Below are 15,912 nucleotides of genomic sequence, written 5' to 3'. Positions count from 1 at the left end.
GTTATTGGCGGCACCATGTGCTAAGTGTGTTAGCCAAACATGGACGAGACAATCCGTTTCAACACAAACGGAAGAGACCCTAAGAGTTACTCCAGCATGGCTGCCCTCTGGCAGGCACGAGGAAGCCAATAAGAAAGTCCAGAGTAATCAGGACCAAATTCGAATGGAAGGACTCTTAAAGAAGGCCCCTCTAGAGTCTGGTTTGTTTAATAGGTGGACAATTTTTAATTCGAGTTTTAAAGGGCCATTTGATTTTAGTCAAAGTGGAGAACCAGAGAGCAACAAGGAAAGGAGAGAGAGTAGGATTGTTCATCCGGTTATTAATGAGGAAGAAAAATTAGAGATAATAATAGAATACACGTTAGACAATTTTATGTGTAAATTTTGTAACAAGATTTATAATACTATGGGATTGTTTAGGAAACATCTAAAATTATGTAAAGGGATTAAAGCAGTAAGAATTAAATGTAGCAAGTGTGGCTGGGAAGGTAACTATCACGCAGTCGCATGTCACTATTCCAAGTGCAATATTAAAGAGAGGGAAGACGAAAAATCATACCAATGTGAAATGTGCCCATTGAAATTTACAACAGCTAGAGGATTGGGACAACACGAGAGGCACGTGCATCCCAATCTGAGAAACGATAAGAGGAAAAAAGAGAATAAAGAGAATAAAGATAACTTGGAAAAAGGAGAGAAAGGTAAAAGAGGTATATGGTCTAATTCTGAAATTAAAATATTACAACAATTAGAATTAGAATTTAGAGGTTGTAAAAATATCAATAAACTTATTGCGGAAAAATTGGAAACTAAAACAGCAAAACAGATTTCCGATAAAAGGAGATTGTTAAAAAAACATAGTAAAAGTCACGATAAAGTTGCGGGCATAAGTCAGGAAGTGGTCCTTTGTAATAATAATAAAAGTGAAAGTGAGAGTAGTGACCTGGATATAGATACTGTAATAGAGGAGATAGGAGCTGGTGAGCATAGTCATCAAGGTAATAATAATATTAATGGGAGTGTAGGATATAAAGATAGGTCACTTACATAATTAGTAGAGATAATTGAGGAGAAAATAAGTAAGAGTAAAGGTATACTGAAGGACTACGATAGTATTATGGATATGATAGTCGGTAAATTAGGGAATAATAATGAAAATCATAAGTCAGAGAAATTGAAATATGAAAATCAAGTAGGTACTAAGCAGAAGGATAGTAGACAAGAGGGTAATAAGAAGGTAAAAAACGCTAAGAGAAGATACAGTAAAAAAAGGAAAGTTCAGAGAAGTACAGGTTTTATATAAAACTAAAAGGCAATATTTAGCTAGAACCCTGATGGGGGCTCTGGCTAAGTGTGAATGTCCGCTTAGCAAAGAGGAATTAGAGGAATATTTTAAAGAGAGACTATCTAATTCCAATGATAAAAGTAATCTAAGAGGTTTTGCTAAATACAAAGGTCAGATTGAGGGATCAATATGCGACATACTGACTGGTCCTATAACGGTAGAAGACGTAAATCAGGACGTGAAGGCGATGGACGTTAAAACCGCGGCGGGACCAGATTGGATGACGCTGAAAGAAATAATTAGTATATTTAATAAAGATAATATGATAATTCCTAGAATATATACCATTTGGGTAAAACCAGGTAAAATCCCGGATAAAGTTAAAATAAGTAGAACAGTGCTGATTCCCAAAGTAAGTGATGAGGACGGATTAAACGATATTAATAACTGGACCAATCATGATAGGTCCAATTATGCTTAGGCTGTTTACAAAAATTATAACCAATTGATTAAGTTGCGTTATAAACTTAAATAAGAGGCTAAAACGTTTTATGGCAGGTGTGGCAGGGTGTGAAGAAAATATTAAAATCCTGGAGAATATCATAAATGGAGCTAAGAAGAATAAAATTGATTTAGCAGTGGTATTCGTAAACCTGGAGAAAGCCTTTGATACCGTAGGACATAAATTAATAATAAGTGCCCTTAAAAGATTTCAGCTCCCCCCAACATTTATTAAATTAATTACAAATTTGTATGAAAATAATTTTACTCAGATTGAAGATTTTAATTGTAAAACTGATAAGATTAAAATTTTAAGAGGGGTCAAACAGGGTGATGCGTTATCACCAATTCTTTTTAATATAGTTATTGACCCCCTTATAAGCACTATCGAAGAAAGAAAAAGAGGATTATTTTTAGGTCAAGATAAAAAGAGCTATCATTGTACAACTCTAGCATTTGTTGATGATATAGCTTTAATTAGCCAATCCTATGATGGAATGGCATACAATTTAAAACTGGTTGAGAAATTTTGTAATAATACAGGGATGGAGGTCAATATAAGTAAAACAAAAGGATTTTACTTTACTTATAAAAACAAAACATTTATATATAATGATAAGGCAAATTGGAAGTTTAACGAGGGTAATATACAATTCATAGATCCAGGAAGTACTGATAAATATTTAGGAGCAAAGATAGACCCATGGATTGGTGTAAGCCAATCGGATTGGGAAAACCAACTAGGTATATGGATTGAAAATCTTAAAAGATCCCTTTTAAAACCAGTTCAGAAATTGGAACTTTTAAAAATTTATTTTATCCCTAGATTATATTATTATCTAATTTTATCAGAGGTATCATTAAACTATCTTAATAAACTGGATAACATAATTAAAAATGCAATCAAAGAAATATTACATCTCCCACAATCCATTGGAGATCTATGGAACTTCAGAGATGGATGGCCTTGCCCTGTCAAGGGGCTGGTACCCACTATTTTAAGAATGATAATATCTCTAATAACTGGTTGACAAAAATACAACACACAAAGACGTCCAAAGTAATAAATTCAATCTTATTACGAACGAACCTATATCCAACACGGGCGTCGCTAGCATATGGAAGGCCGTTTAATATCAAGAGTTGTCGGAGATGTGATGATAATTCTGAAACAATTGCGCACATCTCAGGATGGTGTCCCTATATTAAAAATATGAGGATAAAAAGACACAATAGGGTAATGGAAGAACTAACAAAGTTTATAAAGAAAAAAGGATGGATAATATACGTGGAACCACGTATTAAAGATAATACCGAGAAATTATGGATACCGGACTTAAGTTTTAAAAAGGAAAATCAGATTAGATTACTTACAGTGTGGAAACAGGCAATTTAGCATGGCCAATTCACCAGACCTGCACATCTTTGGACTGTGGGAGGAAACCGGAGCACCCAGGGAGAAGGTGCAAACTCCACACAGTCAGTCGCCTGAGGCGGGAATCGAACCCGGGGTCTCTGGCGCTGTGAGGCAACAGTGCTAACCACTGTGCCAACCTGCCGCCCATATTATTGTGGTCGATGTAACAATTAGAACAGACCTACAAATTAACTCACTCGAACAGGCCTGGGAAGAAAAGAAAACCAAGTATAAACATCTGGAAAAGGAAATATTGGACCTTACAAAAGGAACAAAAATATCCTTTTATGGTTTTGTGATGGGATCCTGAGGAAAATGGTTCGAAAAGAGCAAATAACTAATGAAAGACCTCGGGATCAAGAAATTTAAATCTTTTGCTCAGAACATCGCAAACCTTGTTTTATCTTTGACTCTCGAGCTTTTAAGAATTTTTATGGACCCTTAGGATTCTCCAGTTGAGAAAATTTAATAACTTTTTAATTTTGATTGTTTTTAAGCAAGGTTTTAGGTTAATTTTAAATAGTATTGATTTTAACTAGTATTTTTAAAATTTTAACATTTCATTAATAAAAATTAGAGTATTTTAAGTCACATAGTAATTGGTGGTGGGTAATCATGGTGTTAAGAATTAAAGTGCATGCGACACACGACAGATGATGAGTGGTAACATAATCAAATGGTTGAAAAATCCAGCTCATCCCTCTGGTCCACATTATTTTAACTCGTTCCCTTAAGATCATCTGGCTGTGGTTAGCTAGATAGGGGTATCCATGCGTCGATGAGTGACGGTAAAACTCGAAAAGGAAACGATCCATTTGTATGGTGAGTGCATGAAAATATAGCCGGGGCATCTTAACGTGAGCTGGATGCACCGAAAGTAAGAAGATAGGTCCTGCAATTAGTTTCTCTTTCATGGTCACTACAGCACTCCTGTGGTACAGCAATGAAATATCAGTCTACAGGCTTATTCAAAGTCAAATGTGTTATCACTTGGACTCTAGGCATTGCTCAAGCTATCTCCTCAAAGGATGACACCTTTCTGAAAACTCTGTTTGGGAAAGCAATCACATGTCACTTTCGCCTTGATAGTTATACTTTTCCACAAATTGCATTCAAACAAAAATGTTTCATGTAAAAATCTTCAAAGGTGATGGACCTCAAAAGCCATTTAGAACCATGTTATAATCTTTAAGAAATCACCATTTTAAATTTCTTTTCAGTTTTAAATTTAACAGATCATGCATAGGATCTAGTCAGTGTGCATTTTTACCTGTGAGGCACATCATATAACCAAAATTGAACCTGTTGTCCTCTGTTGTCCTCATGTTGCTCACTTTCCTGCAGATCACACAGATTCGAAACAGAATCCTAGTAACTGATCATTCCACTCTCTATCCTTGATTTGATTAGGTCTATTCTGCTGTCCTTGACGCTGCCCCATTTAAGATCAATCAACTCAGCATTGATAAAGGATTGAATTGGCGCTCTATAGATCAAATAGCTCAGTTCCCCATAAGGCAGGACATTTTATTAGTGCTGTGGAGTGTCTATCCATCTGTGCCATAATATTTAATTAATCTTGATACATCTGCAGTTCAAATTAGTCCTGCAATCATTGGAACCAACCATCCATGATCTGTACTGTAATCCTACTGTTAACAAGAAAAATAGGATTGGGAATCATTATATTATGTATAAACATTTTTTAACAATACAGAACAATCTCACACATATTCCAGTGAAACACGGCTGGGTTTGATGTTTGCTCTTGGGGATTATGACATCATATCAAACTTTGACAGGGAACGATTTCGCTAAACTAACTGAATGGAGGTTATCCCATCCTGATTTATAATATTATTAAATGCATTGACAAAAAGAAATTTTACCCTTCCCAGGTAATATTCTCTATTCATCAATATCGCTACTAGCTTATATCCCATGACAGTAATTACTTATTACATAGTGTTGAGAATATATTTGTGACGATTAACTATTAAAAAGGATGGGTACCTGATCCACTTCTTCCCTTTAAAGCTACCATTCCAGCAGAGTGAGGAAGGGATTAGGTTTAGGTGACTGGTCATATTTGGCTCCCAGCTAGCCCAACAGTACTCATTCATTAACTGGCTTCCCCTATTTAAAGTTGGTTTGAATTGGTCCAAGTTATCATGTTTGAAATCTGAAATGTGGTATCCACAAGGTGGATGAAAGATGTATGTGCACGTTAAGTGGCTTTCTGGGACATTGCTCCTTAAGCTGGTAATCTGCTGTTTTATATTGGGCAACGCATTATCTGGATGCAAAAATGAAGCAGCATTTAAATTATCCATTGCTTTAATATATCATCTGTAATTCAGTGGTACAATTCCTGCTTGATCAAGAAACTTTGCAGATTGGATGTTAAGTACTAAACTACAGCTCAGGAGCCTTGGCATTGCAGGACAATAGGGCAAATGTGGTCTATGCCACCACCATGCAAGGATAAACTAATCTTTTGTACACACAGGGCGCTGTCCCACTATATTCTGCAAAAATTTTGTCTGTCTGGTTTTATATCAGAATATGTTGAATATTCTCTCGCCTGGAGTCGTAGATTAGCAATGACATTACCTGTCATATTAGGAGAACGTGAGGACTGCAAACGTGAGGATCGGTCTCAAAACGTGTGGCGCTGGAAAAGCACAGCAGGTCAGGCAGCATCTGAGGAACAGGAGAGTTGACGTTTCGAGCATAAGCTCTTCATCAGGAATGATGAAGAGTTTATGCCTGAAAGGTGGACTCTCCTGCTTCTTGGATGCTGCCTGACCTGCTGTGCTTTTCCAGCACCACACGTTTTGGCTACCTGTCATGTTGTGTTATTCGTAAGGAAGTTGGAACTGGTTATTGTGAGAATGTCCATCCATGGTGATGTCCCATTGCAGAGGGATGCCATGCAACAATGCATCAATCCATCAGTCACATGAAAAGCTGAATGGAATACACTTGAAACTCCATATTGAGTTTAAAAATGTTATTATTTTGAACTTCTGAGATCTAGTGGTGGCAGCAGGTATCAATATTATAAATAGATTTCAAGCTGAACTAGATTGAAAGGAAACAAAAATTAATAAATCACGGAGGAAGAACAAGTAGTAAACTGCACATAAACAAAATGGTGCTTGCAACGAGGGAAAGGTCAGTTGCATTCTTTTGTGGCCAGAAGGAAAAGATTTATAATTCCTCTTGGAAGAGGAATGAGTAAAAACCGAGATAAAATAACTTGAAAAATTCAGCACACGTTTCTCGCCATTGTCAAATCATTGGATCCACTGGTGAATTTCAAAGCTTGAAGCCGGAACTAGATGAGCCTATTGATAACTTCTTAACATGATTGATGACCGCAAGCAGAAAAGATAAAATCAAAGATATAGATGAAGGACTGATAGATCAGATCATTTGGGGTTCTGCACACAATGGAATGCAAAGATTAAATTGCAAAGTACAGGCCCACAACATGGCAACCTTTAGATATTGTCAGAGCACGTGAGCCCAAATGCAGACTAATGAAGATCATGGCTACCCAAATGATTAACCTTCAATTAAGGTCAAGGGAAAGGCAACAGAGTTGATAGATTTACAAGGATGTTGCTAGGGTAGGACGATTTGAACTATACGGAGATGCTCAATAAGCTGGGGTTATTTTCCCAGGAGCATTGAAGTTGGAGGGGTGACCTTATAGAAGTTCATAAAATCATGAGGGGCATGGGTAGGGTGAATAGACAAGGTCTTTTCCCCAGGTAAGGGACTCTAAAACTAGAGGCATAGGTTTGAAGTGAGGAGAGAAAGATTTAAAAGGGACCTAAAGGATAACTTTTTCACGCAGAGGGTGGTGTGTGGATGGAATGAGCTGCGAGAGGAAGTGGTGAAGGCTGGTACGATTCCAACCTTTAAAAGCATCTGGATGGGTATATGAATAGGAAGAGTTAGAAGGATATGCCAAATGCTGAAGAATGTGACTAGATTAATTTAGGAATTCGGTTGGCATGGATGAGTTGGACTGAAGTGTCTGTTTCTATGCTGTAAATCACAATGACTCTATGACATTGTTTAAGCAACACAAAGCATACGCACCAGATAGTGAGAAAGATGTGCTGGTAGTGCAGATGACTGTGAGTTCACAGCTAGAAGGAAATGCTGTACACATTCATTAAATCACAGAGTTTATTGAAAAAGTTGTGCAAAACAAAGAAAGAAGATGGTAAAGGAGTTATCAGAGGTCAATCAACAGAGCAAATGAGGAGGAAAAGAAACCAAAACACATACACTTTGGAAGATCATGACACATTTGAGAACATAATAGACATAGGAACCATACACTTATATCAAATGGTTGGATATGACAATTTCCAAAGAAAATAAATAAATAACCATTCAGATCAGCAAGTGGATAAGAAATGAGCACATAACCCTAAATCTGAAGCTGAAAGTCAATACTGGAGCACAGATTAACAACATTCTCCTCAGACTCTTTCAGATGATCTTTCTGGAAAATTTGAAAGAAAATGCTTGGCCCATTCCCCGAACCTGTAATGTTGCAGTCACCTGAGCCATCTTCCACTTCATCTGGAAGTCTAAGATGGATCGTGTCTGCGGGGGCACCATGTACAAATCTCTGGATAAAGGGGGAAGAATGTATCCAACACCGTACTCATCCTGATGGCCACCTTGGTGTGTGGCTGCATCAAGCTGTACGCAGACTCATGGTTCGCAAACACCAAGTGTCACTATGCACTGAGGTTCCACCTGTCCCTGGTGTTGAGAAGGATGGGCCTGGCCTCGCTGCCGTGGAATGTCCCAAATAGTCAGACTGTTCTGTATCACCTGTCCTTCATGGAGAAACTTACAAAGAAAAACACCTTTCAGTGCAGGTCCATCAGGAAGTGGTCAGCACATAGCATCCTCGAAACCCTGTGGAGAGGATGGATCCTATCGGGTTGTCAAAGTCATTTAGCAGAATGCCTCATCACCAGAACTTTTCAACAAGCACCAAGGCATTACTTGGCTGGTAGTGAGAGGGGCACTACCTGTGAGATCCTTCATGTACATTCGGTCAGTCTGCACCACCGCACGCTGCCCTCGAAGTGGCAGCCAGTGTGTAGAGACTGTCACACATCTCCTGCTGGAATGTGCCTTTGCAAAGGAATTCTGGAGAGAGATGCAATGGTTTTTGTTGAGGTTCATCCTGAGCAGCTCCATGACGTGGGACTCTGTGCTCTACGGTCTGTTCACCGGGTCGCACAACAAGACAACATCGACTCCACCTGGAGGAACCCTTTGGTCTCATCAACTCTTTGATCTCCCTGACACTTGTTTGTCTTCCAGAGCAAGCAGTTGATCCTGACTGAGTGTTGCGGACTGGCCCATTCCAAGGTCCAGGACTATGTGCTGAGGGACGCACGAAAGCTTAGACCCAGCTGCCGCCAAGGCACAGTGGGGAAAGACCACCATCTAACGTCTTCCTACCATAGTTAAATGGGGGTCTGTTCAGTTATTGGATCCTCAAATATATGTAAATATAGTCTTGAACAAGTAAGAAATGCCTTTGGTTTGTTTGCTGGATGGAGTCAAGCTCGTGCGGCATGGTGGCTCAGTGTTAGCACTACTGCCTCACAGCGCCAGGGACCTGTGTTCATTTCCCGCCTCAGACAACTGTCTGTGTGGAGTTTGTACATTCTCCCTGTTTCTGCGTGGGTTTCCTCTGGGTGCTCAGTTTTCCTCCCACAATCCAAAGATATGAATTGGCCGTGCTAAATTGCCCATAGTGTTAGGCGCATTAGTCAGCAGTAAATATAGGGTAGGGGAATGGGTCTGGGTGAGTTATTCTTTGGAGGGTCGCTGTGGACTTGTTAGGCCGAAGGGCCTGTTTCCACACTGTAGGGAATGGAATCTAATCTAATCTATCTATTGGGTTTGTTTTTTAATATGTTCTTGCACAGAACCGAACTGCTTTAGGGACTTTGTATGTATATAAAGATATTTTTATGAATAAAGCATGGTTTTAAAATAAATAAAGGTTGCCAAAGGGATCAACCAACATTACAATAATGCCTACAACACCAATGACAACATACACAACATCATTTGTGCAGTGGGCTAACTCACAACTGAGTGATAAATGCCTCCATCCGTAGCATTAACACCATACACAAATACTGATGTGGAAGGACAATGCATATCTCTTGGCATGCTGGCGACATTTATTGTATTAAATTAATTTCATAATCAATCTTACACAACATTGATAAGTCCAGAGATTCTTTTTTTAACCAAGTTGGACTGGGTGAATGGCCAACTGCCATAGAGTAAACATCGACAGAGATTCAAAAGGACAGAAGAATAGACAAGCTTAATCAAAAGAGTATTGATTATGTGAACCCCATGCCTGATTTTTAACTTTTATAGCTAGAAGACAAGACTGAGGAGGTAAGGTATTACACAATTTTGAAACATTGCTAAGGAATGAGTTAAAAGAAGGTAGATAGATGGCTTGAGAGCACTTTCAACAAAGATAGAAGATTACAATAATTATGGTCTTTGTTTTCAATTTTAGAAAAATAAAAGAAAATAGAAACCTTTGAGAAAAAACCGACAAGCAAAATCTGTGACCAAGTGTCATTGACCAGCCAAAGTTAGGGCAATCCATTATGCTCACAATGGGGTAATGAGGTTTGCTTCTTGCCTCATTCGATGTATTCTAGGTCAGATGACATTCCTGCCATCACTTTATTCTGTAATTCTATTGTAAGATGCAAAAGGGGTAAAATGTAACTTGGGAGGGAATGAAAAATCAAGAGAATGACATCTGCTGCTGGCTCATCTGTGTTAACCATTCTGAATATCAAGTGGGAGGTTGGGTTAAAATTGACAGCAGATATAATATCAATGATTTTTTTGCATTCCTACCCATTTTCTCTCTTTGATTTCAACATTCATTGGACATTCTAAGTTCTTAGATTACAATATCAAAATAAATCATTCTATTTGAGTCCTATGTAATTCCAGAAAATGACTCCTAGAATTGTTTGGTTATGCATCAAGTCACAAGATCCAATGAGAGAAAGGTCCCTGATGATCAACCCACATAATTATTGCATTGAATAGTGTAGGACTGAACAGGACACGACTGGCCCAGGCTTGACTCACGTTTTGTGTAGAATGAATTGAAACTACCTGGAATGAAAGGAGGGTGACTTTGGATGTTTAACATGTTCAAGGCTTTATATAAATGTGAGTGGTTGTATACTTTGGGTATTATGCTGTGAAAGGAAATAAGAGGGTGGGAGAGGGGTTTAGAAAAATCCTGCAAGGCTTTCCAACGTGACCACGATCAAAGGAGCTACTTCTGGATGTGTAGTTGTTTTGGTTAACCTGTTCAGACAGAATGATACGCATCCAAGGAAGGTGGTACGTAATCCTGGATTTCCTGGCGCAGAGTTTGGGATATCACCACAAGACCCTTCCTGCTGTGTGTATAGCACACCTATGATGCCTTCCCCAGTTTACTTCCCCATCACCTCTCTCAGTTGCAGCTCTCATGTTAGGAGTCCTCGGAGAGTGTGATCCACATGGGATAGTTGCCCAGCAAAAGTCAGGAAAGGAGAGAGGAAAGAATAATAAATTATGCCACCATTGAAGAAGTGATGGGCTAACAGCTTGGAAAGGACAATAATAGGAATTTCCACAAACTAGTGATCCAGAATGCAACACATTCTGATTGGCAGCCACACTTCCAGCTGACTAGGGTCTGACTCTGGCATTTCCTTCCTACTTCAAGTCATTGTTCTTTCCTGCTTTAAGACACATTAGAAAATCTAAGCAAAGACAGAGATGTGAAGTCAGAACGTGGAGAAACACTGCAGGCCTCAGCAAGAGAGGGAAATAAAAGTAATGCTTTGAGTCAAGTATGTCTCTTCTTCTTCAACTATGAAGCAGAGTCATATTCAACTTGTTAACTTTGTTTCTTTCTGCACAGCTACTGTCAGACTTGCTGAGTTTGACCACCACTATCTTCCATAATATACTTTGTAAAACCTAGTTCTTTGACCAAACTTTGACCAAGCTTCGCTGTTTAATTGATCATGGTTCTAATAACAGCCTTAGGACTTCTAACAATGCTCAAAGTACGATAAAAATGTAAGTTCTTGGTACTGTCTGGCATCACTAAACAATCTAATGCTCTTTTTTCATAATGTGTCTGCTCTGTATGAAAGTTTTGCAAAGATATTCAAAAGTGTAAGGTCAGTGCCCAGCAGAGTCCAACTTAACATATCCCTGAAAATCTCTGGATCTTCAATCACTTAGTTTCCTGCTTACCACCACCCCAGCCAAGTTGCATAGCCATTTTACCCCACTTCTAAAGATTATGTATCTAATTTTTAAAAAGGTTAAAGAATCCACAAATTTTTGCAAAGTTTTTGGGTTGTTCAAAGCAGTGTCCAACAGTTATCAGTCTTTAGATCTCTGAGGAACAATCTGGGATGGTTGTCAATCCTACACAATGTTGCACAGTCTTATAGATGTGTGATCCAATTCCCATTTTTCACAACAAGATCACCAGCTGCAGTGGACTGTGATCTGAAGAACAGAATTGAGCATCGGTATTGGTTTGGTTATTAATGTAATTACAACTAATTACAGCAGCTATTTGTGAGGGTAAATCTAAACTTGACAACCAGTTAGGAGTCATTGCTAGAGCAACTAGTTTAGTCACAAGGTGATTACATAAATTCTCATTAATTATAATTTTAAAATAATCAAACTAAATCTCATCTACTGATGAGAATTGGCTCTACACTGTTAACTTAGATAGAGTACCTATACATTACTTCCATAATGTAACATGATTTTCAAGCACTTTAATTTTTTTTTTATTGGCCAATGTTGACATTCTTTCCTTATGTTGTTGTGGCTTGTAGTGTTGTGGCACTCCAACACAATGATGACACATTGTGGAGTGATTTGTTTTGTGGTATATTATATTTCCACAAAATTTTCAGGAAATGGGAGGGAGCTGATGGAGAATACTCATCCTTTCAATTGCAAAAACCATTAAACAAATCCTTGTGAAAAATTTAACCAATGCTATGCCAAGAATATATTGAAACAAATAGTAATGACATTTGAAGCAACTAAAACTCAAATATCCTTTGGTAACACATTGATTAAAATATTTAAATGGAATTTTTGTGGCTTGTTTTACTGGAGCTTTAATCATTGTTAAGTAAATATACAGTACAAACTAAAGTGCCAGGGGGAGTTGAACCCTGGCAATGTATCACTGCTGTTAGAATATATTCACAAATAATTTACTCAGATCCACAATGGAAGATTTTTTTGTGGATTGAAACCAATTAATTAGAAACAGAGATATCTTCAACACCTATCTATCTATTGAAACAATAATTTTATGCCTAAGGCTATGATGGTTGAAAGCGCAATTTACCACTTGTCCAGTGATTCATCTGCAATCTTGTGAAGAATTCAGCCCCAGCTTCTTATTGACCTCAGTTTTACTGAGATTCCTCAATGCCATGCTTGGACAAAGGCTTACCTTTATGTTCAGGTCAGTCAATCTCACCCTGCCTCTCGACAATTTATCAGTTGGACTAAAATGGTAATGCTTTAGGGAGTGCCTTGCAGTGTGTAATAACAGTGTCCCTACTTCCAGGGCAGAAGGTCTGGGTTCAAATCTCAAATTAGCCCCAGATGTTGGTCATAACAACACTCAACAGGTTGAATAAAAACATCCATAAAGAGGTCAGGAGGGCCTCTGGTGCAGTACTGGTGAACCTACCTCAGGACCAGGGACCTCGAGTCCTACCTGCCTCTGAAGTGGGCCATAACATGTCCAAGCAGACTGATTAAAGTAATTATAATGAAGCTAGGAATGGCAGCAAAACAAAACCTGGACAATTGTAGATGCTGTAGTTGCGCAGTGTGGTGCTCTTGGCTGGGAGTTGGAAGATTGTAGTTTGGAGATATATTCCATAATATACCGCTTGAGAAAGTAAGCCCAAGACTGACACTTCAATGCAGTACTGTATTGAGTATCAGATGCTATATTTTCTGTGGGGTTGAGTCAGACAGATAGGAGATCACAGGTACCTTTATTGGTGTATATAATATTGAGTTCACTGGTCTCCGGCAAGGTACCAATCTCCTCAAAGAAGTTATTCAGTGTTCATAAAGAAAGAGTGGCCCGTGGTTGGGCGTGTTCCTGATCGCTGTCCAAGTGACAGGAACACGGTCAGACTCGGCTGTAATAAAGTATTTGAAAAACCGAACCGACACCTTATTTGGACGTAGAGTCACAGCAGACTCAAAACGGCAACTCTGCTATCTGTAGATGCTGCCAGGCTAGCTGAACTGGAGCATTCCCTTGTGCTTATTCTAGCCGACACACTGTGCTGACTAACCACTGGCTACAGGAGGAGAAATGATACCCTCTGAGCTCTGAGCCAGTGTGGGACATCCTAACTTCAAAAGGGGTAAAACATGGTTGAAATCCAGAGGGACAAAAACAAAGTGCTGAGGTGGGACAAAAAAAGATTTTACTTGCTTGTCAGGTTAAAGTGTGAGCACATTTTTAATATATGCATCATCCAATTCCACAAGAGCACATCTATTTTTGACGGTTATGAAATGCTGTGAATTTCACATGGTTAATTTCATTTGCATTACTGTGACCTGGAAATGCTCAGTGCTCCACCGTTGGAAATTCATGACTTACATCTTTCTATATGGCCAGTTATTCAACCAACAAAAAGTTCCTTTAGGTGCGTCAATGTTAGTTTGCAAAGAGACACAGACTATGTAGCAAGGGGTGCGTTTTTTTAAAAAAAATGGAATGACTATATTTTGCAAAAAAGAAAGTAAACTTTAGGTTTCCGTTTCTGCATTGGAGGCAGCGTTGGGTTTTTTTTTAAACATACAGTCGTCTTTTTCTTGACGTTCGCCTTCCTGGCTTCATGAAAACTGCTTTTGTTGCTTGCTCCGAGACTTGTTGCAACTACATATAGAAGCCAGTGTTTATAGAGGGAAAGCTGGCGTCATCTGGCGGCTGTGTCGTTCACACTAACTGCTGTGTAGTTGAGGGACAAACGGGTAATATCCTCAGGAGCAGCCAAGAGATTATCATTCAGCTGGAGAACTGAACAAGTCACACTTTCCCCTCTCATTTTAAAATCAGAGAATAATCGTTAAGGAAATAGTGAAATCCTTCAGCTTTAAGAAATAGTTAAGACGTTAGCAATGATTAGACGCCAGAGGTAAGTGCATGTGTTGTACATTTATCTATCGGTTCAACTTTAAATAAGATCACTCCTCTTTTTATCTGTTTCATCGTAATTCGGAAAGATTCAAGCTAAAATTATAACATTGGCATATCAAACAGCTACACACTGTACTGGGTTCATCTCCAATATTTGAACATCTGTCTAAGTGCGGACTTTCAAGTGTCTTCCTACAGTACAGCAAACATCATCGTTTACTTTAGAAAGTTAGATTCCACTCACCAGCCAACATTATCAAATAAACATAATCAAACCAGTCAAGTGATGTCCCATTATCTCTACCGCATTACAAACGTTAAAATGTGCATCTTAAAAAGAAATAAACCGCCCTGAGCTATCTAATTTAGCAACTGCCCCAATGTAGCCCTGAAACATTCTGAAGTTAGTCACCCACTGGGAGTTCAGGTTTTCCACAGCCAAAGAAGAACAGTAAAATCTAACTTTCTTTACAAGGTGCTGCACAATATTCAGCATCACTTAGAGCTGCTTTAATCTGCTTTTCTCAAGCACAAAAATCTTTACTGCCTTTTCTCCTCTTGATATTTGAATTGGAAACACATTCAATGTTCTCTGCAGCAGCCAACACATGAGCTAGCTGCTGCTTCACAAAATCTGTGCAGTTCCCCAGACACTGGGAAATGCCTTGTTCTTTTTAAAGAAAACCCTCTCTTTCTCTCACAAGCTAATTACCTTGTACAATTCAGTGCAATTGTTCGGAATGTGGAATGTACCATACACCTTGCAGGAAAACCTCGCTTCGTGTGAAATCTTCAATGCCGGTGTTTCTTTTCACGTTCCTTCTTCCTTTGTGTGTTTGTATGTTTTCTTTTGCTTGTCCTGTTGCTGTTGCCTTGGTCAATTATCCTTGCCCTGAGAGACAGGATCCTTGAGAGGAGCAGAGAGAGAGAGAGCTAGCGCAGACTTCTCCAAGCCAGGTCAATAGCCACAGAATGAGGAGAGCTCGAGAGTTGATGCACAGCTCCTCCTGCCAGCTTGTGGGTATCTCCCTAGTGCTGGGATACAACCAAATTTGTGGATCCGCCTCTGGAGGTCTCAGGCTGTGGTCCAGGGGTTGACAGCTGTCTCTAAGCTGGAGGTGGAGCAAACTGAACACAAGGTGGTGAGGGGGTGGAGTAGCTGGAGGCAGTTACCAGGACAGGGTGGACTTCTGAATGCAGGGAGGAGACTGTCCTAACGCCCACTATCATTCAATATTGAATCAAGCAGCCTAGGACCTTAACTACAATTGTATTTGAAATGATCTTCCTCTTTCTTCAACACCCCCACTCAACTGAAGGAACTAAACCACATTCATTGATGGTTTCACAACAGGATTCATTGTTTGGGAGCGGGCGAGGGGAAAGTGCAATAATTCA

At 39.1% G+C, this 15,912-nt stretch overlaps 1 protein-coding gene across 3 annotated transcripts in view; it reads right to left on the bottom strand.

Annotated features, from left to right (window-relative positions):
• LOC122540929 (aggrecan core protein-like) overlaps window positions 1-15,538 on the bottom strand; it is a 104,889-nt gene extending 89,351 nt beyond the window's left edge. For all 3 annotated transcript variants that reach the window (XM_043677240.1, XM_043677241.1, XM_043677242.1), the window contains exon 1: window positions 15,227-15,538. The gene's annotated coding sequence lies outside the window, so the exon portion shown is untranslated. The remainder of the gene's footprint in view (window positions 1-15,226) is intronic.
• Between the last annotated feature and the right edge of the window lie 374 nt (window positions 15,539-15,912).

The sequence above is a fragment of the Chiloscyllium plagiosum genome, chromosome 36, assembly GCF_004010195.1.
Source record: "Chiloscyllium plagiosum isolate BGI_BamShark_2017 chromosome 36, ASM401019v2, whole genome shotgun sequence".
NCBI classification, from domain to species: Eukaryota; Metazoa; Chordata; class Chondrichthyes; order Orectolobiformes; family Hemiscylliidae; genus Chiloscyllium; species Chiloscyllium plagiosum.
The sequence above is the reverse complement of the archived record's forward strand: the minus strand, read 5'-3'. Positions and strand labels throughout refer to the sequence as shown.